This window comes from Scylla paramamosain, chromosome 26 (genome assembly GCF_035594125.1).
Source record: "Scylla paramamosain isolate STU-SP2022 chromosome 26, ASM3559412v1, whole genome shotgun sequence".
Classification (NCBI taxonomy): Eukaryota; Metazoa; Arthropoda; class Malacostraca; order Decapoda; family Portunidae; genus Scylla; species Scylla paramamosain.
The window spans coordinates 19,965,917-19,989,354 of record NC_087176.1 but is presented as its reverse complement, the minus strand read 5'-3'; the positions used below and the strand labels follow the sequence as shown (position 1 = coordinate 19,989,354).

The 23,438-nt window shown below is 38.9% G+C and overlaps 1 protein-coding gene across 4 annotated transcripts in view; it reads left to right on the top strand.

Moving 5' to 3' along the window:
• Positions 1–2,012: 2,012 nt before the first annotated feature.
• LOC135113788 (uncharacterized) overlaps positions 2,013–23,438 on the top strand; it is a 45,193-nt gene continuing 23,767 nt past the window's right edge. The window contains exons 1-6 of one of the 4 annotated variants that reach the window (XM_064029392.1): positions 2,013–6,354; positions 6,528–6,678; positions 7,585–7,748; positions 8,073–8,210; positions 12,312–13,029; positions 21,896–22,286. The gene's annotated coding sequence lies outside the window, so the exon portion shown is untranslated. Of the gene's footprint in view, positions 6,355–6,527; positions 6,679–7,584; positions 7,749–8,072; positions 8,211–11,066; positions 13,030–21,310; positions 22,287–23,438 lie in introns of those variants that run through there. The other 3 variants (XM_064029394.1, XM_064029393.1, XM_064029396.1) reach the window with 3 other exon arrangements.

Here is a 23,438-nt window from a genome sequence, read left to right as displayed (position 1 = left end):
AGTACATGCTGAGACAAGAGTATCATACCCCATCGCAGGCAAGGCCTCAGAGATAGTACTATATACTCAATATTACCATTACAGCATTTCAATAGCAAATGGTGTAGTGCTGTTTCCATGTACGAGAAATGCTGTAATGTTAATATTGAGTATATAGTACTATCTCTGAGGCCTTTTTATCTACCTCGAGAATTTAACAAAATATATCTTATTGTAGTATACATCCCTCCGAGTTCTGATGCAAAGGAGGCTGAGAATATTCTATCTGAAGTGGTTAGAAAAATAGAAAATAGTGATCCAGATGCCGTTAAGATTATAACAGGTGATTTTGATCACTGTAATTTTAAAAGTATCCCCCATTTCCAACAATTTATAAGTTTCCCAACAAGAGACGATAAATTATTAGATCCATTCTTTTGTAATGTTGGAAATAGCTATGTGGCCAAGAAACTAGAGCCATTGGGCGTCTCTGACCATAATATGTGTCTGCTTACGCCAGTATACAATTATTGAAGCGTAGTAAGCCAGTTGAAAAATTAATATACTCGTGGAACAAAGATGTAAATGATACCCTTTTAGGATGTATGGAAACAACAGATTTTGATATTTTATATGACAGCAGAGACTCTCTAGACAAAAATGTGGATGTATTAAATTCCTATTTGCACTTTTGCATAAGCAATGTTGTACCTACAAAGAAAGTTAGATGTTTTCCAAATAACAAACCATGGGTTACAAAGGAACTAAAAGAACTAATAAATAAGAAAAAATATTGTTATGGCATAAATGATAAAACTGGAGCAAAAAGTGTTCAAAGGGAAATTGATACAGTAATTAAAGTATGTAAAGATAGATATAAACAAAAGGTGGAAAATATGTTCAAAAAAGACACAAAGTCAGCATGGAATGGTATTAAGCAGTTAACAGGTATGCGAAAAAGTGCAGGTAATCACACTGTTAACAATTCTAAAGATTTTTGTAATGAACTCAATGTTTTTTATTCCAGATTTGATAAATATGTCTTTTCACAGGAATCTTCTGTTATTATCAATCAGCTACAGAATACAAACGACTTAAAAATTGTAATTTCAGAGGCAAATGTACTTAAAAGTCTACAATCAATTAAGATAGGTAAAGTGTCAGGTCCAGATAAGATCAATGGCAATTTCCTGAGAATGTGTAAGGAACCTTTAGCTCCAATATTGTGTAGGATTTTTCAGCAATCACTTGATGAAGCTTACATACCAGCAATATGGAAAACATCTGAAGTTATACCGATACCAAAGAAATCACCTCCTATGTGTAAGAATGATTATCGCCCGGTAGCTTTAACATCTGTCATCATGAAATGTCTTGAAAAAATAGTTAAATATATATTGTTAGAGCAGGCTACCCATTTCGTAGATAATTATCAATTTGCTTATACCAAAAACCGGTGTGTTGAGGATGCAACCCTGTCTTTCACTGACTATGTTTTAAATTTTTTAGATAAAGGAAATACCTCCAGTTTTAAACGCTATGCTAGGATCCTCTTTGTAGACTTTTCGAGCGCTTTTAATACAATTCAGCCTCACCTAATGATGACTAAATTGAAAAATATGAACGTAAATTCTAACTTGATTTTATGGATTAATAATTTCTTGACTCATCGACCACAATATGTCAGCTTTCAGGGTGCAAAATCGAGTGTCGTCATTACAAACACAGGTGCTCCTTAGGGTTGTGTGTTGTCACCCATGCTTTTTACTATATACACAAGTGACTGTGTGTGTCGGGATGTGAACTGCCGTTTGTTTAAGTATGCTGATGATACTATCCTTGTGGGTCGGTGTGGTAATGATGACACTGCATACCGAGAGGAGGTGGAAAAGTTTGTGGACTGGTGCAGCAGCAACTTTTTAGAGTTAAATGTAAAGAAAACAAAAGAGATGGTCGTAGACTACAGCACTTCATTATATGATCACCCTCCTCTGTTTGTAAATGGTGAGATAATAATAATAATAATAATAATAATAATAATACTTTATTGCTCTTACAGAGAATTTGTCTTGTGCTTGCCAAAGTATAAAAGAGAAATATAGAAGTATAAAAATTCTTAAAACTATCAGTTACATCTATTAAATTCTCAATCATAAACTATCAAAAATAGAACACATTAAAATATTAAAAACATTAAAAGTATTGCTGATGTCCCTGAGTGCTGCCTTCTTTTACAACTGTTGATTCCCATTCAATATCCTGATACTAGATGGAACATACGACTCCCTATACCGAGATGTTCGGCCCTGCACAGATCTCCATCTTCTGCCAGATGGTAACAATTCGTAACATGTGTGCAATGGGTGACTGGAGTCTTTTATTATGATATTGCTTCTCTGAATAACCGCTCGTTTATACAGTTCCAACAATGGTTTTGTATTTTTTACTTTTAATCGGCTACATTTCTTTATTATCTTGCTTAGTTTACCTTTAGATTCCACAGTACTATTTCCATACCAGCAACATATAGCAAATGAAAAAACTGATTGTAGTATACTACTGTAGAACAAATCCATTATCTTACTACCAACTTTTAACTTGCATAGTTTCCTAACAGAAAACATCCTTGAGTTTGCCTTCTTATATATTTTATCTATGTGAGAGGAAAAGTTGAGTTTATTGTCTATGATCGTTCCTAAGTATTTGTATTCTTCTACTACTTCAACAGTTTCATCATTGATTTCCAAAGGTTCATGTTGTACGGGAGTCTTACTAAAATCAATAATCATCTCCTTAGTTTTGTTAACATTTAATTCTAAAAAATTATCCCTGCACCATGTACTAAAATTGTTAATTTCTTCTCTATAAATAACATCATTATTTACACAGAGAGAGACAATGGCAGTGTCATCTGCATATTTGAATATCTTAGTACACTCATTTTGACTTCTACAATCATTTGTATAAAGAGAAAACAGTAGTGGTGACAATACGCAACCCTGGGGCGCACCTGTGTTTGTTACAATTGAGTCAGAGATCTGGTCCTTAAACTTTACATATTGCACCCTACCTACCAAAAACTCGCGTATCCATAGAACAAGTGGTGGACTCACGTTAAGACTTATAAGTTTTTCCATTAACACATGAGGTTGTATTGTGTTGAAAGCACTTGAAAAATCAACGAACAACACCTTAGCAAAGTGTTTACTGGATTTGTTGCTTACATTTTCCAGAAATCGAAGTATATAATTTATAATTGATAACGTAGCATCTTCCACGCACCTATCTTTCTTATAGGCAAACTGATAAACATCCATTTGGTCTTTCACTTCAAGAAACAGGAACTTTTTTAATAACACTTTCTAAACATTTCATAAATATACATGTCAAGGCTACAGGTCTGTAATCATTATAACCTTTAGGGGTTTGATGTTGTGGCACTGGAATAATTTCAGATGTCTTCCACAGTTTAGGTATATAAGATTGATCCAAGGAACTCTGAAAAATTCTGCATAAAACTGGAACCAACTCGTATTTACAAATGCTTACTACCTTAGCACTTACTCTATCAGGCCCTGCCGCTTTATTGCTCTTAACTCTTTTCAAACTTTCTAGTACATCCTCACACGTTACAGTAAATATTCCATGTTCCTTGTTATGTAAAAACTCAGTAAGGCTGTTCTGTTCTGAAGAATAATCCTGGACATCAAATCTACAATAAAACTTATTTAATTCATTGCAATAATCCTTTACATTTGTAATATCTGGACACACGGATTTCTTAGTCATTCCAGTAATGTTACGCAAACCTTGCCAAGCAGCCTTTGTATCTTTCTCAAACCAATGTTCTATTTTCCTTTTGTATTTTTCTTTTTCCATACTAATCATATCATCAATTTTCTTCTGAATGATTCTTAAGTTGACTCTATCATTTCGTAACCTACATTGTCTTTTCTCATGTAGCAAATTTTTCACACTTTTCGTAAACCAGGGCTTATTGTTAGGGTAGCACTTAACACTCTTGACAGGCAAAATGTTTTCCACACAAAAAGATAAATAGCAATTTAAGACATCCACATTCTCGTCAATACTAGCATTTTCATCATACAGTATGTTCCATTCTGTCAATTCCATACAGCCTCTCAGAGTATCGCTCACTTTGTCATCCCACTCATATATTTTCTTAATGACAGGTTTACAAGTTTTCAATTTTTGTCTATAAATAGGTGTTAAGAGGCACATTTCATGGTCTGACAAACCGAGGGGCTTCATTTTACTTGCCTTATAACTATTCTTTATATTACAATAATAATGATCTAATATTTTCTCCTCTCTTGTAGCAAAGTCAATATACTGTTGATAATGAGGAACATAACTCTGAAATTTAGAACCATTGAAATCTCCTGCTATTAATTTAACTGCTTCAGGTGACATATTTTCAGTCTTACACACAGCATCATATAACAGACTTTCTGCATTTTTTATATCCACATTTGGAGGAATATAAACTACTATTATGAAAATCTTGTTAAATTCTCTTGGTAAATAGTAAGGTCTCACGGAAAGTGTCATGTATTCAATGCAGTCATTACAGACTTTCTCAATCACAGTTATATCCCTGCACCACCTGTTGTTTACGTAAGCACACACTCCGCCACCAGCACTTTTTCCTGAGTCTGGGGTTCGATCGCTCTTTATTAATTGATACCCATCAATATGATATGCTGAGTCGGGATCGTTTTCACCACTTAACCAAGTTTCTGTCAGACAAATGATAGATGCCTCTCTGAATGCATAATTCCACTTGCACAAAGCACTAAGTTCATCAAACTTGTTCCGTACTGAACGAACATTTCCGACCACACACATAGGGAGAGAGAGCCGGGCGCCGCGTCGTCTGCACCTCACCCTCACACCACCCCGCCTTCCTCTCCTTTTGTTATTTCTAGTTTTTCCCTCTGGATGCAACACCTTCCTTTTCACAGCATCTGGCACGGTCACAGCAAATGTCTCAACGTTGCTAGACTTTGCTAACGTTAGCAGAATATCCTTGCCATAAATCAGTCGTTCCTGCTGTTTGTTTATATCCGGCGGCTCATCAGTCCGGGTAGACACAGCGGCCACACTCACAGAACAGCTCTGTAGCACCCACCAGAAGAGTAGAAAGCAAACTATTCGCGTAATCATGATGTCTGTAGCTTCATAACTCGCCAGGCAACTCAGGAATACCAGCAGCCTTCCAATTCCATTAAAAATACAATGAAGAAAATCGGAGCGAGTCAAGGAATATAAATACTTAGGAACAATAATTGATGATAAATTTTCTTTTAATAATAATGTTGAGACACTTTACAAAAAAATCAATTCTAGAATGTATTTTGTAAGGCAATTAAGTAAACTAAGAATTGACAGAAAGATTATGGATATATTCTATTCAGCAATAATACAATCTGTTCTTTCGTTTAATATAACTTGCTGGTACGGAAATTGTAACATTGAATTAAAAAACAAACTTTGTAAAATAATGAAAAATTGTGGGAAACTTGGGGTTGAGAACATCATCCCTCTTGTAGAAATTTATAAGAAAGCAGTTGTCCGGAGATGTGAGGTAGTACGACATGATCCCATTCATCCTTTAAACCAATATTATCAAATGTTACCCTCTGGAAGAAGGTTGAGGTCATTATACTGTAGAACATCAAGATATTCAAGATCTTTTGTACCTAGCAGTATTAAAATGTTAAATGAACAACAGACAATCTACCAGTAGCACAGACTGGGTTTGTTCCTGTGGCCTGTAAATGACCAATGTGTGTGAGTAGTACGAGGAGTGTATGACGTATGTGCGGTTTTATCACTTTTACTGAGAGCTCATGAAGCAATTTTCATGTATTATACGTGACAATAAAGTATTTATTATTATTATTATTAAGTTGCGAGGCGTTGTCATTTCCTACCACGCTCAAATCGTGGGTTACCACACTCTCCACGTGCTATCTTCCCTGCCGCTTCTACCTCTTCTCCGCTCCTGACTCATCCCCGTGGTCACACCTGTCTGCCATCACACCTGTCGCCGCCTATTCCTACTCATCACGCCGCTCCTCTTTGCTGGTTGCCGTTCATGCTTCTTCCTGAATTGTGGGTATCCCTTGGTTCCTTCTCCGAGCCACCCCCAACTCTCCCATCCGAGTACTCGAGGTCAAGCCTCATCGCCACCACCACTCCCCACCCAGCCCTTCTCATGTCCGGACTCGCCCAAGGTCATATTTCCAAGTTTGCTCCCAGCAGTGATTTTCCCAGTCATCAGGGGCCAGATCCAAGAAACGGTTATTATCAACCTCCGGCAGCCAAATGGTATCCAAGAACGCATAAGAGGTTGGTATTGCCATGGTAGCAAGGTAGTTAGTTAACTAACTTCTGCATATATTGGATATTTTCTTTGCATACTTCCACGTTCGTGCCTTGAGGCGAGAAAGGCGCTTTCGGAATCGCCTTGATTCCTTGGCATTGAGTGATAATGAGCTGATGCTCAAATACCACTTCCCTAGGCAGACCTAATCCTCTTGTTTGAGAAGATGCAGTCTCAGCTGGAGAGAAGAACAAGGCATAGCCAGGCATTACCAACTCACACCCAGGTTTTGTTGGCCCTGAGATTGTTTGCCAGTGGGCCCTTCCAAAACGTCATTGGAGACACTGCAGGTAAGATGATACTGGTGTTGCATGCTTCATTCAGCACAGGGGCTGGCTGTTTTGGAAATTGTCAGGGAGCCCTTTCCCTGACCTCATTACTGGTCTATTCTCTTACATTCTTCGCATATACCTTTAGGTACACAAAACGTAACTTTAAGGCGAGGAAGAAGTGACCCTGTTCTTCAGTGGGTTCAGGGGATGGGCGAAGGCCACCCAGAGGTTAACAGTGGTTAGGTTAGTCACCGTACACTTTTATATGAAACATTACCTAATCTAACGTAACCACGGGGGCTAGACTCACCCTTAAGGACACTAATATAAGTTAGCATAACTTCTGGAACACCCCTAAAGGACGGGGGCACATCTCCCCCAACCTTATACTATATTTCCAGGTTTATCAAGAGGTATATGCGAAAGAATGGAAGAGGATAGACGTGTAATAAGGACAAGAGGGGACTCTAAACAATTACTACTATTTTTTTTTTTTTTTTTTTTTACAAATTGCACAATATCCCATTAATAACTTTTGTAGGTGAATAAACTGATGTTCAATATGGTGAATAATATTTAAGTGTGGCTGACTTTCAAGGGTAAAAGGCATAAAAGCCAATCTACTGCATGCCACGGTTTATAAAGTTGTAATCCAGTGTTAGGAATATGTCAAGATTAGTTCCTAGTGTCAAAATATATGAGTGTATAATTAATAAGGAGGGATGAGGGATGATGCTAACCTTACCAAACGTGCCATCAAGTACACCTGGGTGTACTTGAATGGTGCACTACATATAGAGGGATCATTGAATTTGTTGCCGATTTTTTTTTTTTTTTTTTTTTTTTTTTTTTGCTTACAGCAGAAAGATGTATCTTATTTAAAACAAATAAAATGAAAACTAATGGCTTATAATCTGCTTTCAGGACTTACGCAAGCGTCAGCAGGGTCTTCGAGTGTGTGTGCATCGTGTTGAGTGATAAGTCAGTGCAGGAAATCAAGATGCCTTCAACACACCTTGATCAAAGGAGGACTGCACAGCAGTTCTTCAGGACCGAAAATTTCTTAAGAGTTATTGGGACCATTGATAGTAAGATTAACAATAATATATTTTGTTTAAAATTTATTGCTATTGTTATAATCTATCACTTCATCAGTGTTTACTTTGAGTGAAAGGTATCTCACAACCTCAAGTTCTTGTTAAGCATTAAAAAGTTTTCATATCTTATGTATACTGTGTGCATATCCAGTGCAGGGATGATATATATATATATATATATATATATATATATATATATATATATATATATATATATATATATATATATATATATATATATATATATATATATATGATAGATATATGTAGCTATTGTGTATCATGATCATCTAATACTTTCTTTTGTGTGCACAGGCACCCACATTGCCATCAAGGCCCGAAGAGTGGACAAGGCCCTCTACTTTAACTGGAAAAGCTATCACTCCCTCTGAAAATCCAACTTGTTTGTGATGCGAATGGAGTGATCCTCAGCTACTGCTTCAGATTTTTCAGGTATATAGTATTATTGCATTACATGTTTACCCAACCATGTATTTTATTGATTTTCATGTGACTGCAATTGGTTACTGGTATTACATAAGAAAACAGTGTGACAAACCTTGACATTAGTTATAGAAGGAGGCAGTAGACACCTGCCGAAACGATAATTACTCCCAGTGAGGTCTAAAGCACTGTTCAGGATGTGCTGTGAATTTATCATTAAAACCAGCTGTGACCTCACTGAACGTTTCCCTATGTGTCTCACAACACAAGGGGGCAGTCACAGCCTGCTCTCTAAAGACAACTCTCTTCCTCCACACAAAACTACAAGCACCTAAAAACACACACACCCTTCACTCAAAAATTTCAAAATCATCATGGCGACTCCTACACCAGCCTCCGAATCCCCATCTGGGGAGGGGACCATAAATGTGCCCGGGTCGGACTGCCTTTCTGTCAACGACCTTAAGAGTCTTGACACCCCCCTCAATGTTCTCTTCATTAACTTCTGCAACATTTGCAGTCTAAGATTGAAAAGAGTGGAAAACAATATGGATTGTGAAATATTACAGAAAGATCTAAAAAAGATATATAAATGGAGTAAGAAATGGGAAATGGAATTCAATGCAAAGAAATGCAAGGTGAAGGAATTAGGAAAAAGCAAAAGAAGATTGACAAGTTTGTACACCATGGGAGAAGTGGAAATTAAGAAAAACCAAAGAAGAAAAAGATTTGAGAATTACAATCAGTTATAATTTATCACTGAAAAACAAAATAGTTGGGGAAACCTATGAGTTACTAAGAAAGATGAAAGAGGCATTTGCTTACATGGATGAAGAGATGATGAAAAAGTTGATAGAATATGTGATTTGACCAAAACTGGAATATGCCACAATTGTTTGGTCACCTCATAATAAAAAGGAAATAAGGAAAATAGAAAGGATCCAAAGAGCTGCAACCAAATTGGTACCAAGTTTGAGAGATTTAACCTATGAAAAAAGATTAAGGAGATTGAAGCTTCCATCATTACAAGAGAGAAGAGAAAGAGGGAACCTGATCGCTATATACAGAGCTTTAATAGGTAAGGATGTAGTTGACACTGCCACTACTACTACTATTACTAAAGCTTCCATCATTACAAGAGAGAAGAGAAAGAGGGGACCTGATCGCTATATACAGAGCTTTAATAGGTAAGGATGTAGTTGACACTGCCACTACTACTACTATTACTAAAGCTTCCATCATTACAAGAGAGAAGAGAAAGAGGGGACCTGATCGCTATATACAGAGCTTTAATAGGTAAGGATGTAGTTGACACTGCCACTACTACTACTACTACTACTACTACTACTACTACTACTACTACTACTACTACTACTACTACTACTACTACTACTACTACTTTTTTTTTTTTTTCTACTACTACTACCTCCACCCCATGTTTATTGATGTGTCAATTAGGGGCTCCATTACTTGGAGGTCATTAGCCCCAGCTCCCGCTAATGACTGTGGCATCCAACCATATCTAATACTCTATAATATAAACATTAGTTGTTAACTATAAATTCATTCTACCTCTACTCTATCTACTCTTATGCCACTCTCCACCACTGTAGCCTCGCAGTTGAGGCCTCCTAAGTCTGCAGGTATGGGAGTGGAATGCCTTGTCCCCCTGAGACACAGGAGGGCAGATCTGAGGAGGGAGAATGAGAGACGGCACCTCATCCATGCGACGACATGGCTCCTTGGCTGGTGCTTCTTTTCTGCCATTAGGTCGGCTAGTCTTGAGTAGAAGCACTGAGCCTTGGAGCCCATCCCGCTATATGTGGTGAAGACCAGAGGTGTGAAGCTGCCCTGGTCAACGTGTTGGATTCTCTCCCCATACGCTCGGATCTTCTCCTGCTCATTCTTGCGGTGGGCGGCCTCCAGGGAGAGTTCGTGGTGACAGGCGGCCATCGGGTCAAAGATCCGTATGTCCATGAATGCTTTCTGTCCCCTTGTCCAGAACCCTCGTGCACTGACGTCGACTCGAGCCTCGGTGGTGGTGTTGGCTGTTCTGTAGCACAGGTGCTCGCCGTCTAGCGGCAGGAGGGTCGGTTCAGTGGAGACATCGTGGCACACCTCCCTGAGCATGCTGGCGGTCAGATCTCTCACCTCATCGTGCCTGATACATACGAATCCCCCCTTTTTGCACGTCATGGTGTGGTTGACGTCATTGGGGGAGCCACACACACAAGTACTGGGGAGTCCTTCCATCGGCCAGCCGTACCTCAGAGCAATGGCGTCGACAAATTCTTGTTTGTTGAGGCTGAAGCCCTTCGCTCTGATGGGCAGTGACGTTAGCCAGTTAGAGGCTCCCGTTTCCTGTGCAGTGAGGATTTTTCTCACTGTGGTTGCAGGCAGGATGTTTATCAGGTCTTCGAGACAGTTTCGTTGATGTTGTTGCCTATCTCTAGATATAATTTGTCCTTGCTCAGTGACTGCACTTTGGGCTATTTCACCATGTGCGTCCTGAGCAATGATCTTCTCTGTGAGGGACCTGGTGAGCTTGAGGGAGTTGAGGTTCTCCACAGTTGCCAACTTCTCAGGGGAGGTGATTCCCATCCCGCCCAGTCTTGGTGGAAGTTCGAGCAGCGCCCTTTCCCCATCTCCGATGGTGTGGTATCTCAGTAACGCTGGGAGGAAGGTGTTCCTTATCGAGACCTCCAGTGGTGCAAGGAGAGGGCTGATGCCTGGGATGGTGCGCATGGCGAATCTCCATCGATGCTGCAAGCCGTGGGTGTAGGCAGAGTAGGCTGCATGAGGCTCAGTCCTGGCCATGTCAGACAGGACTTCCACCTCATGTATCCACTCCTTCACCTTTTCTCCTATGTACTCCTTCTTGAACTCCTCTGTTCCGATGACAGCACCCAGATGCCGTTGTCCATCCTTTGTTATTATAACTCCACTGCCACTGAAGCTATCCACTGCACTGTCATAGTGTTCAGGCTTTACAATAAGGACGGACTTAGCGGCATTGGGTGTGTACCCTATGATGGGACCATTGTCGTTCACTAAGCCCCATCATTTTTTCAAGTCTGTTATTTTGCCGGCCCCTGACAGGTCATCCGCGTACGCCACTTGCTTCACACTCGTTTTCTCATATGAGATAACTTGTTGCAGCACTGAAAGTCCGAGGGCGTACATCGCCATGGCCACTGGGTCACCTTGTGTTGTCCCTTCCATGGACTTTAACACCTTAACACTATTACCGCTATTACTACATATGTACAAATCCGAGGGGTCACTACATGTGTTTTCTACATATTGTGCCAGAGAGGGACATTTTACTCGAATGTTGTGAAGCATTGTTTTTCTGTTAATAGTGTTGAAAGCGTTTTTGGCGTCCACTAATAACACCGCTTCACAATTGTCTTCACTGAACATTTCCCTCATAGCGTGGATGGCGGCTTCCCCTCCTGCCTGCTGTCCTGCACATACTTGCAGGTTCCCCGCTGCCCTCCTTACGTCGTCCTTGACCACCGTCATGACGCATTTACCCACGATGCGTCTTATCACCTCGCCGATTTCTCTCTCAGCATTCGTCTCCCCACTTATCTCTTCTCTTCCTCCTCTCATCCTTCTCTCTCTCATCATTCTGACCTTCATTTATTTTTTGTCTATGCATGTTTTCTCATTTTTGCATGCACTAACTCATTCTCTCATCTCTTTCAGTATTCTTCTCTCCATTTATTTCTGTTCTTGCATGCTCTCATTCTCTCTCTCTCTCTCTCTCTCTCTCTCTCTCTCTCTCTCTCTCTCTCTCTCTCTCTCTCTCTCTCTCTCTCTCTCTCTCTCTCTCTCTCTCTCTCTCTCTCTCTCTCTCTCTCTCTCTCTCTCTCTCTCTCGCACTCTATTCTCTTCTTCCATTCATTAGAGGTCATCCCCTTACACCCACAGCATGTATTGCACTCATACACATCTCCTCCTCCCTTTCTCTCCCAGTTCTACATGTTTCTCTCATGCCTCGTCTCATCTCCTCATCTCCTCATCCTCCTGTGTCACTCTCTCCTTAGTATGGCTGGGCAAGGTCACCTACTATTGAGACAGTAGCTCTTCTTTGGTCATTGCCAGGCTCTCTTTTGGATCTTCATGGCAGTTTCCACAACAGCAAACACTGCAAGCTTGACCACACTGATCTTGTCTCCAGTGAAGCTAAGAGTGGGAATGTTTTTACCAAGTATGTGTTGTGGAGTTTTTAGTTTAGTTTTAATCACTGTCCTTCCTTAATCTGTTACTGGAATCATGAAAACACCCTTGCAAACCATAACAACATGTGCTAAAACCTGTTAAAGTATCATTAACCCTTTTAAACCATTACTTGAATCACAGAAACATCCTTGCAAACCCTGACAACATCCACTGAAACTTGTTAAACTGTCACTAGCATTATTAAACCATTACTTGATCATAAAAACACCCTTGAAAACCCTGGTAACATCCATTAAAGTCTGTTAAACTATTACTAACCTTATTAAACCATTACTTGAATCATGAAAATGCCCTTGAAAACCCTAATAACATCCACTAAAGCCTTTTAAATTACCACTCCAATCACGGGAGCTCCAAACACTATTAGAGCCTGTTAATAAAGAAAAGGCACTGGGATATTGGGGAATGCACATTTCAAGCTGTAGCCTTACCTCACATCCTTAACTCTCATAACAGGGCCTTTGTTGGAGGCGAATGAATGTCACTGTCTGCATTACCAGAAGAGGCGCGTCTGAAGTGACCAAGATAGGAAGGTACGTGGACTCCCAGGAGAGGCTGTACCATTTCCTCACATATGCTGGTGTGTACATATAGTGTGCCTGCACGTGTATACATGTGAATCTAGTCTTACCTTATGTTACCTAAACCAGTGTAACCTGACTTTATCCTGACTACTGGAAATAACTGTATAGGAATTAAGCTTGTAATGCCCTGTGTTTTAGCAGTAGATTGTTGTGTTTTGCTTAGTTTTTACAGGGTGTCCTGCAAGTTTAGGTACACACTTTAGGTATGATAGTTCAAGTAATTCTAAGTTGAAAATACTCTATACACATATGCTGTTTTGTTTTATTTTGTGAGAAATTAATGTGTAGCTAAGTTGTGAGTTGCGGGAGCTGCTTGCCTGGGTGTGCCTCCGCCTCCTTCCTCCCCTCCTTGGCTCGCTACGTACTCGCGTGATGCTGCGTAGCATTAATTGATAAATTTTTGTGTACATTGTATGCAGTCAAATCCTTACAGGAAATAGCAAATAACAGATTAAATTTTTGTATGTGCCAGTGAAGAAAATGTGCAGGTAACACAGAAATACAGCGGTTATTCAGTGCTACTTTTTAAAACACACATGGCAGTTCACTGCAAATGTCATCCCCTTTGACAGTTATCATCTTGACATTTAAATGGCAAGCCTTGTCAATCAAGTGATAGCCAAAGTGCATCTTTTTGCTCCTGTCATTCCTTATCTGCTCTGCAGCTTCCTTAATGCTGTGAATCAACTCCTCTCTGTAACGTGATTTGTTCTTGTATACCAAGGATTTCATGAGTCCCCAAAGGAAAGAAATCCGTTGGTGTTAGGTGAAGGGATCTTGCTGGCTATTCCTGTGGATCTCCACAGTTTCCTTCATCAGGAAACTGATCCCAGGGAAGCCGCTCCCACAACACACAACTTACAGGTTAATTTCTCACAAAATAAAGCAAACAACATGTGTGTGTATAGAGTATTTTTGACTTAGGATTAGTTGAACTATCATATCCTAAGGTATGTACCTTAATTCATGGTACACCCTGTATTGTTAGTACACACACACACACACACACACACACACACACACACACACACACACACACACACACACACACACACACACACACACACACACACACACTGTGCTGCCCAGCTAATTGGACACATCCACAGCAGCTCTAAGGAGTTACCTAAGTTTTGGTTGTACAGGGTGCCCGAGCTTGAGTCCTGTCTCTATAAGAGGGAATTGTGTGATGTGTGAGTGCAGGGGAAGTGAAGTGTAAATTGGGAAGTGAGCAAAAAGGTGAATGGGAGAGTAGTGTATGGGTAAACATTGTCTTGTCAGTGATACCAAGAAGGAAGATGGTGGCGGACACAGCAAATATTTTTGAGGGTTTCAAGGAAGAAGACCTCAGTGTAGCTTATACAAATAAACAAATATGGAAAATTGAAGAAAATGTGAAAATATGATAAATTCATAACTTAGCAATAATAAAGACATGGAAGGAAGAGAGAGAGAGGTGGGTGGTGGCAATGTAAAAAGATATCCAGTGATATAATAGAGATGAAGAAGAGGAAGATGGAAAGAGAAAAAGAAAACAAAGAACTGAGAGAAGAGGTGACAATAATAGTGAACTTAAACAAGAAGTACTATAAAGAAATCAAGAAACTCAAGGAAGAGAACGAGGAGTTAAAGAAAGCTTTACAAGAGAGAGAGAGAGAGAGAGAGAGAGAGAGAGAGAGAGAGAGAGAGAGAGAGAGAGAGAGAGATTAAGGTTGGGAAAGTGAAAGAGTCAGTGACAGCAGAAGTCAAAAGTTGGAAAGAAGAGAGAGAACAACAACAAAAGGTGAATATAGATAAGATCATAAGGCAACAGCAACAGGAACACAATAAGGACATGGAAAAGCAATTGATTAAAATAATAAAGGAAAAAAGTAATCTTGTGAGAGACATCGTACAGAGAAAGATGTTTGTGGTGGTATTTGGGGTCAAGGAGAAGAACTTACTAATGAAAATAGCTAGAGAGAAAGAAGAGGCAAAAAAGACTAAGGAAATTATAGCAGAAGTGGCAGAGGAATGAGAGGAGATAGTTGAACAAATTGAAGAGGTTTACAGGATTGAAAAATACAATGAAAATGGAACAAGACCAATGAAAATAAGATTCATGGCACAAACAGCAGTGAAATATGTCTTGCAAAGAACAAGAAAATTGGCTAAAGTAGAAGGAATGAATAAATATGAATAAAGGAGAGAGAAGTAAACTGAAAGAATAAAGTAGAGGAAAGTAGTAGAGTAGAGGCCCAGTCAAAAAATGAGGAGAGAACACAAGAACAAGCGAGGAGATTTGCTTGGAAAGTTGTGGACATGAAAGTGAGGAAATGGTGCCACAAAGATACCACACCAAGCAGAAGTTTAAAGATTATGTATACTAATGTAGATGGTTTGGTGTTCAGCCAAATGGAACTTAAAGGCTACCTAAAGAACAATAAACCAGATGTGGTTTATTTAATGGAAATTACACTAAGAGGAAATAAAGTTGGAATTTGCAAAGGAAGGTTGTAGTGCATGGAGGAGAGACAGAAAAGGAAAGGGAGGAAGAGGAACAATGATATTGGTAAAAGAGGATATTGTTGTTGAGGAAGTGGAATATGTCGATGGAATAGCAGAAACTTTGAGTGTTGTGATTAAGATCAAATGAAATGAAAAAAAGGAAAGTTACTGTGATGTACGTACCACCAAAAACTAATGCATGGGAGACTGATGGATATAAAACTATACAACTAAAAACAAGAAATAGCACAGGAAATGATAAGGAAAAGTAACAAAGTGCTTTTAGTAGGCAGCTTCAACACTAAAGGAATGAACTGGCAGAAGATGGAAGTGAAAGAAAATGTTGGGTCATGGAGTGAACTTATTTTTCATATATATTTACTTATTTATTTTTTTTTTATGTAGGAGGGACACTGGCAAAGGGAAACAAAAATCCAATAAAAAAAAAGCTCACTGTGATACCAGACCTGGATTGGGTCAGAAGTAGTAGTCAAGAATTGAAGGATATGTGTTTTGAAACCTCCCTCTTGAAAGAGTTCAAATCATAGGAAGGTGGAAATACAGTAGCAGGCAGGGAGTTCCAGAGTTTACCAGAGAAAGGGATGAGTGACTGACTGAGAATACTGGTTAACTCTTGCATTAGAGAGGTGGACAGAACAGGGGTGAGAGAAACAAGTCTTGTGCAGTGAGGCCATGGGAGGAGGGGAGACGTGCAGTTAGCAAGATCAGAAGAGCAGTTAGCATGAAAATAGTGGTAGAAGACAGCTAGAGATGCAACATTGCAGCAATGAGAAAGAGGCTGAAGACAGAAGAGAGTTGATGAGATGAAAAGCTTTTGATTCCATCCTGTCTAGAAGACTGGTATGAGTGGAATCCCCCAGACATGTGAATCATACTCCATACATAGACAGATAAGGCTCCTGTACAGAGTTAGTAGCTGGAAGGGTGAGAAAAAATAACGGAGATGTCTCAGAACACCTAACTTCATAGAAGATGTTTTAGCTAGAGATGAGATGTGAAGTTTCCAGTTCAGAATATAAGTAAAGATGTTCAGTGTAGAAGAGGGGGACAGTTGAGTGTCATTGAAGAAGAGGGGATAGTTGTCTGGAAGGTTGTGTTGAGTTGATAGATGGAGGAATTGAGTTTTTGAGGCATTGAACAATACCAAGTTTGCTTTACTCCGATCAGAAATTTTTGAGAGATCAGAAGTCAGGCGTTGTGTGGCTTCCCTGCATGAACTGTTTTCTTCCTGAAGGGTTGGACGTCTACGAAAAGACGTGAAAAAGTGCATGGTGATATCACCACCATACCATGCTTACCATGATGGTGAATACAATGAGACAGTGGGTGAACGAACTTACAAGATACAAAGAAGAAGAACCATCACAGTTGGACGTAGTGTTTACAAAAAATCCCAGAAAGTAGACCAAGTATACATTGTCTGAGTCCACTGGGAAGAAGTGATCATGTGACAATAGAAATAATGCCACAGGAGGAAAAAGTGTTGCACAGGAATGAACAATTTTGAAATGGGAGACAGAACTATTCTAAGGCAAACTTTGCAGAACTTAATAAATTTTATGGAGAAATTAACTGGGAAGAACTATTTAAAGGTAAAGTAGTGCAAGAAAAATGAGATATTTTTGAGTAAGTATAGAGAGGGGGTGCAACAGTTTGTGCCAAGTTATAAAGTGTAAATTTGGAAGCATGAATGGTATAATGGCAGGTGAGTAGAAGCAAAAAGGAAAAAGGACAGGGCTTGGAGGAAATGATGAGACAACTGAACACAAATACTAGGGAAGAATACAGAAAGGCAAGGAATGAATATGGTATAATAAGAAAAGAAGAAGAAAGAAATTTTGAAAGTGAGATAATAAGAAAATGCAAGGAAGAGCCCAAACTCTTCTACAGATACATAAACAGGAAAATGAAACATAGGGATGACATAAACAAGTTAAGAAGAGAAGGAAGAATTTATGAAACTACTGAGGAGATGAGTGAACTAATGAATGAGAGTTTTCAGTCCACATTTACAAAGGAAACTGATTTTGTGGCACTGAAAGTGGTATCACAGAATGAGGGAATACAGGAAATACAAGTAAAGAGACAACAAATCAAGAAACTGCTGAAGAGCTGGATGTTAGAAAAGCTGTGGGACCAGATCAAGTAAATGGATGGATATTAAAAGAATGCAGAGAACAAATGGAAAAACCCATATGGGATATAATTAACAGCTTGTTGAGAGAAGGAAAAGTACCAAGGGAATGGAAAAGAGCTAACAAAGTCCCAATATACAAACAGGGAAGTTAAATGGAACCATTGAATTACAGACTAGTGGCACTAACAAGTATTGTAAGCAAGCAATCAATTTGGATTCAGGAAAGGGATATCCTGTGTCACAAATCTACTGAGCTTCTGTACAAGAGTAATAGATGGAGTGCAAGAGAGGGATGGATGGGTTTGTGCAGTACACCTGGATCTCTAAAAAAGCATTTGATAAAGTTCCACACAAAAGTCTTATGTGGAAGTCAGAGAATGAAGGAGGGCTAAAGGGAGCAATGTTGAGATAGACAGAAGATTATTGACAAGGGAGGGAATTGAGAACAGTAATCAGAGACACTAATTCAAGTTGGCGCAAAGTGACAAGTGAGGTACCACAAGGATCTGTGTTGGCACCTATTATGTTTCAAATATATGTAAATGATATGACAGAGGATCTAAATAGTTATATAAACCTTTTTGCTGATGATGCAAAAATAATGAAAATAGTAAAGGATGAAAATGACTGCAAGGAGTTACAAAAGGATATTGACAAGATACATACATAGAGCCAAAGATGGAAACTAGAATTCAATGCCAGAAAATGCCATGTGTTGGAAATAGGAAAAAGTAAAAAGATATCTTCATTGAATTACAAAATGGGAAGAGAAATAATAACAAAAAATTCATGAAGAAAAAGAAGGCACATAAACATAATATTTGGCTCTACATACAGCCTTTTAACAGACATTAGGGTGGCATTTAACTATTTAGATAGAGAAATAATGAAGAAAATTATAACAAGAATGATATAACCTAAATTGGAGCACGCAGCGTTAGTTTGGGCTCCAAATAGGAAAAAAAGATATACAGAAACTGGAAAGAATACAGAGGATAGCAACAAAGATGGTACCAGAACTGAAAGACTTATGCTATGAAGAAAGACTTGAAGAGATGGGATTACCAACACTACAAGAGAGAAGAATAAGAGGAGACCTGATAACAATGTACAAATTAGTAAACAATATAGGAAGAATAGACCGAATTGACTTGCTATCACAGATGGAGGAGGGAGAGAGATGGGCGAGGGGACATGGGAAGAAAATAAAGAAGAGTGGATGTTTGAGCGGCACCAAGAAATGCAGCTTCCTGTATCAAACTGTTGAAATCTGGAATGATTTGAAGGAAGAGGTGGTTGTGGCAAACAGTGTACACATGTTTAAAGAGAAACTGGATAAATATGGTTATGGAGACAGGACAAAATAAACTTTGGCTCGTGCCCTGTACAATGCACACGCACACACACACACACACACACACACACACACACACACACACACACACACACAGATACCAACATCACCCTATTCACGTCATACATTATACAACTTCATAAACAGTGTTTCTCATCTGTTTGAGAATAAAATAAAGAGTGGATGTTTGAGCTACATCAAGAAATAGTTTCCCGTATCGAACTCTTGAAATCTGGAATGATTCGAAGAAAGAAGTGGTTTTGGCAAACGGTGTACACATGTTTAAAGAGAAACTGAATAAGCATGGTTATGGAGACAGGACAAAATGAACTTTGGCTCGTGCCCTGTACAATACAACTAGGTAAATACACACACACACACACACACACACACACACACACACACACACACACACACACACACACACACACACACACACACACACACACACACACACACACACACACACACACACACATCAATGTCACCCAGTTCATATTGCCATGCATTATATAACATCATAAACAATGTCAAACAATGTTTCACATCCATTTCTGATGTTTTTTCACATTTTCCTCACGTGCTGGTGAGTCTTGTGATGCCCACTCATCACAAAACTTCTTAACCACTCCATTGCCTTCTTGTTTACTGTATAAAACTTTGTGTTCTTGTTATTTATTACATTAATATGCTCTTTTACCATGTTAATGAGGATTTCCTTATCAAAAAATGATAAAGGAGTAGCCCAACAAACCGTCACTTCTTTGCTGGTTGCCATGGTGACTGCAGCAGATGTAAACAAATTCGTGTTTCTCATACATTTTTTTCTGTCAGTGATGTGCTGAGTTGGGCAGGAATATGAGATGTAAGCATTGGTGACCACTCATGCTTGCCCACCCCACTGATTGACAACCTTGGTGAACTTTGGATTTTTGAAAGTAAGGACTTCCCCACTATCTTGATTGTCTGGTGCAGTTTGGCCAGGTGATCACCAGCATTGGCAGAAGGTTTAAAAGTATGGCAATTAAGCATATGATACAGCAACATCAGAAAATGTCTGTTTCATATAATTCCCCACTGGAGCTTCTCTATTCCACTTGATTGCCATTGCTTTATGTGAAATTGACTAGGTTTAAATGTGATAAATGCACCTCAAACATTTCAGATTTAGACAAACTCGATATATGCATCATTAATGCACTCCCCTTGAAAAATCTTTGGTACCTGAAAAATATTGCATTATAATTTGAGAGATGAAGGGCTACATGTAGTACAATCAGCAAACAAGTTATTTTGCATATCTACGGACATAAGTTTTTTTTATTTACTCATGAGGACTATGGTCACAGGTTTCCCTCTCTGTTTAGCAGTCTTAACTCTTTATGATGTGTCACTGGGCTTGTGTAAATATATATATATATATATATATATATATATATATATATATATATATATATATATATATATATATATATATATATATATATATATATATATATATATATATATACACCAATCGGAGTACAAAAAACTTTTGAGCTTATGACAACACTAAATCAGTGCCTAATATTAGCCAGCATGAATGAAATATTTTCATATTGTTTATGCAATTTCTTCAAATGCTGGATGCAGACACTTATTCGTATTTCATTATACCATAATTAATGGCTTATAAGACACATGGACTCAATAAGACGCACCTCAGTTTGGGCAGGCATAAAAAAAAAAAAAAAAGTAAGTAAACAGGTTTAAGCTCTGAATATGAAGTGGAGGGTTTCACCTGACATTTGAAGCCCTCTTATATGTATTCAGATCCTTATTAGATCTCAATATTTTACATTTAAAAAACCTTAATATTTGCTAGGACCTACCAACACCAGTATTTAGACTAATTCTGCTGTGAGATGTAAACAAATGTGGCATAGACAGTGACATTGTCAGAGGCCAGATTGTAATAAAGTTTGTACATCACATTTTTTTATCATCATCCTACACATGATCCTAGTTGTATATTTTAGTACATTTTCAAAGCATAAGGATGTGTGAAAACAGATTCACCTTATTCTCTACAATGTATTTTTATTTGAAATATTCAGTACAAACCATCACTGTGAGTCACCCTACTTCATGACACTCTCTTCACTTATAAAATCTTTTATTTTGTTAGGTAGTAAGCTATTTTTTAAGAATGCAATAGTTTCTCATTAGCTTCAAGTTTTGTTGAACATGTATGCAAGGTAAGAATCTTAAAAGATAGGTACAATTCCAGTTGTATGGAGGTGTGTCTTACCTAAGGAATAATGGCATCATACTAAGAAACGCAGTGAATCCTGCAGCTGTCACCAGGTTTGGTTTGCAACCAACTGCAAGTTTGTTTTGGTACATGAAATGTAAGAGTCATCACCTAATTTCTTCCTGACTGGTGTTATTTTATGTGAATTACTAGTAAGTATGACCTGTTATGCATTGTTATCTTGTAAAAAAGAGTTGTTTTTGTGGTATAGAATTGATCATCACTTTGTTTATGTGTGTGAAGATGTTTGGGATTTGATCTAAGGGCCACTGTTGCCACAGACTTACCACTGGCCACTGTCCCAAAGCTGAACCTTGGTCTTATAAGATGCAGGCTCATTTTCTGAGACGTTTTTGGGGGAGAAAAAAGGTGCGTTTTATGTCATCAAAAACAATATTTTGTTCATTCGTAGATATCATTTGCAAGACTTCCAAAATAATGTTAATGATTGCATACATATTTTAAACATTTGCAACATGCATTCTGGAGCCAGTTCCCACCCAGTCCTTCTCACCACCTCTCCCACCACACTGCTCTTCTCCACTCAGTGTTATTACTCCACATCCACAGGCCATCACTAGCAGACCTCTTGGGTGGTTTCCAAGACCCCAGCTTGGCTTTCAAGACACTTAATCATACCAGGGTCTTCCTCCAGCAGCTCACCAGAATATAACTGGATAACTTGCCTGCTGCCAGTACCTCCAGGCCTCTAGAGGTTGTGGCACCACAGCCTGCACAGCCCCTCAAATCCCCAACAAGAACAAGAACACAACAGGGTAGTGGGAGTGATGGCTTCAAGACACACTGCCACTGTACAAGGCAGCTGTTACTCTTGTACATCATGTGCTGCTTACTAGACTGTGCCTAAAAATCTGAGAGGAAAAAGTAAAAGCTCACAGGACTGGTTGACAAGACAGCTAAATGACCCTTATGTGAAGTTGACCAAGCAACATCAGTGCAGGTGAGCCCCAGCCCTCTCTTTTACCCCTTCCTTTCCCACATTAGCCATCTTCCCACTCCCTCCCCAGGAAGGCCCCTATGATCATTAGCCAATGCAAGACACTGCAATAGAGTGACAGTGTATACCTGTTTTTTGGGGCCACTTCTTGGTAAATATGTTGATCATGATAATTTTTCAGACTGAGATAAATTTTTTTACTGCTCAAAATATTATGTTTTTTCAAAAGGAGATAGTGACATTGAATAATCTTAGATATAGCAGCTCCTCATGAAGCAGCTAAATTATGTGGATATTGGTGATGAATACATACTGTACAATATGGGTGTGAGGGTTGTTTTAGGGTCACTCACGGTTACATTAGTGACGTGATCCATCGTACACTGCGTCACAAATTGTAAGTCCATGCTGACAGGGTTTACTTGGAGAGATATAGTGTGATGCATGTGTTTGTATGTTTGTTTCCAGTATGTAATGATTCATGCTCTCTTGCATCTCTTTTGTTCAGCAAATGAGAACTGTACTTTTAATGACATTAGAATGTCGTTAAATGTCATTTACTTCCAGGCAATGCATCATTTATTTTCAGCCAGTCACCATGTGTATATGTTGCAGCCACAGCAGTCAGCTAGTTACCCACAAGGGTACTCAATGTCACAATGGCAACTGAGTGCAGTGCACACAAATTTAAATACTTGGATTTTATCATGCAGTTCCATAAGCAAGGCATACAATTCTTAAGATTGCACAGTGTTTTGCCAAAATTAGTTGAGTGCTGAACAATCGATGGCACCAGTACCCTTTGAGGATGAGGAAGAGGAGGTCTGCAAACCACACCTTGGACTCTTTATTTTTTCTATTAAGGTTTAGGTCTGGTTATGTTAGGTTAATGTCCTTAACCCATAAACTGCAACATTTATCATATGATGAACAGCATGTAACTGTGACTTACATCATATGATATGAAGGCTCTTTTTAATCTTGGCAGCCTGTATTTTGCACCCATATGTCTTGAAATGATGTTTGGCAACTCAGAGTGAGCGAGCCCACACTCTCTCTCTCTCTCTCTCTCTCTCTCTCTCTCTCTCTCTCTCTCTCTCTCTCTCTCTCTCTCTCTCTCTCTCTCTCTCTCTCTCTCTCTCTCTCTCTCTCTCT